This window comes from Mus pahari, chromosome 17 (genome assembly GCF_900095145.1).
Source record: "Mus pahari chromosome 17, PAHARI_EIJ_v1.1, whole genome shotgun sequence".
NCBI lineage: Eukaryota > Metazoa > Chordata > Mammalia > Rodentia > Muridae > Mus > Mus pahari.
Window position 1 is genome coordinate 26,445,997 of NC_034606.1, and position 1,516 is coordinate 26,447,512.

Below are 1,516 nucleotides of genomic sequence, written 5' to 3' on the forward strand. Positions count from 1 at the left end.
GACATCTGCCTAACCTTTGGTGGTAACAGATGTCTGCTGCTGCAGGGCCACAGACTCAGACATGACCCCTGGTGGCAGCAGACGCCAGGACCCCACCATGGTCTCAGGTGGCATCACCACCCACTCACATCAGGCTGCTCCTCACTACCCTCGAGTCTGCAATTCTGCCCCTCTTCATTGTGCCCACATCCTTCTGTTTCTCTTTCTCTTCAATATCTCCGCTACTTATTCGCTCCTCTTGGTTGTGCTTGGGGGCTCTCTGAGTGTCGGGCATCATCTCCGGAGTGGTATGGGGAGTGCTCTGCCCCACCCATGCTTTATGGTGTTGTTCAGAAGTCATGTTAGGCATGGTCTGAATCCCAAGGCACCCGACGGGTGATGCTCTCAGGCTAGCTTCCTATCCAGGCTGCATGGTGCTAGTCTGATGGTCATCTCTGCTCATTTATTCCTCACCTGGCCCAGCTGAGTGGTCCCATGAGAGACTTGTCTGTCTTGGACTTACTCCAGGGACCTCAGGCCCAGGGTTGCTCCTGGTGCTGGGAGTCACATGGACCCACGCAGCACTTGATTGGTGGTTGTCTCAGGTTTGCTTTGTTCAGGGGATGTAAGGCTACTAATCATGCTGATGTTCACAGTCAGAACACTAACCTTAGATACAGCCTCGCTCCTCTCTGACACCTACGGATGCTCGTATGGCACAGCAGCCACACCTGCCATGCTTCTAGGGACAGGTCAATCGTTTTTGAAATGTCACATTTAGTTGCATTGAATGAGATCACTTTTTGTATAGTTATTGTCACCACCTATTTCCAGAACTTTCCTTCTCACAGGCTGAAACTCTAGACCCATTAACTAACAATAACCACTAAAGAAAACTTTATATGCCCAAGTACAGGGAAACGCCAAGGTCAAGAAATGGGAGTGGGTGGGTAGGGGAGCAGGGCAGGGGGAGGGTATAGGGAGCTTTACGGATAGCATTTGAAATGTAAATGAAGAAAATATCTAATAAAAAATTGGAAAAAAAAAAGAAAGTTAGCATTTAAAGGGCAAAGGCTATGCCATGTATATAATGGTTTTGTGCGCATTATCACACTTATTCAGCACATACCTAAAAAATTCTATGTTGGTGCCACTGTGCATCTAGTGGGTGAGAGAGGCTGTGCTTCAATGAAACTCTGTAAGACTCCAAAGTTCAACAAGTGATTATAACACACACACACACACACACACACACACACACACACACACACACAAACTATCTTCTAAACTACCTGCAGGTGAAGATTTCCTACCTTTTCTTTTCTTTAATCATTACATTGTTGTTGTCGTCTTTAAGAACCCATCGAGGCAAAGTTGACAGATATAACATTAACTGCCAGGCACTGAGCACATAAAAATATTTATCTCAATATTTATCTCAAGACTTCACTAGGTACAGTCTCTCTCTCTCTCTCTCTCTCTCTCTGCTTCTATCCAGGCAATCTATGGAAATTAAGACAAAAAGATGACATTCCTG

General features: G+C 46.0%; 1 non-coding gene across 1 annotated transcript; it reads right to left on the reverse strand.

Annotated features, from left to right (window-relative positions):
- Positions 1 to 601: 601 nt before the first annotated feature.
- LOC115062441 lies at positions 602 to 732 on the reverse strand. The gene has a single exon (XR_003842403.1). It is a non-coding gene; the product is annotated as a small nucleolar RNA SNORA17 (small nucleolar RNA).
- Positions 733 to 1,516: the final 784 nt, after the last annotated feature.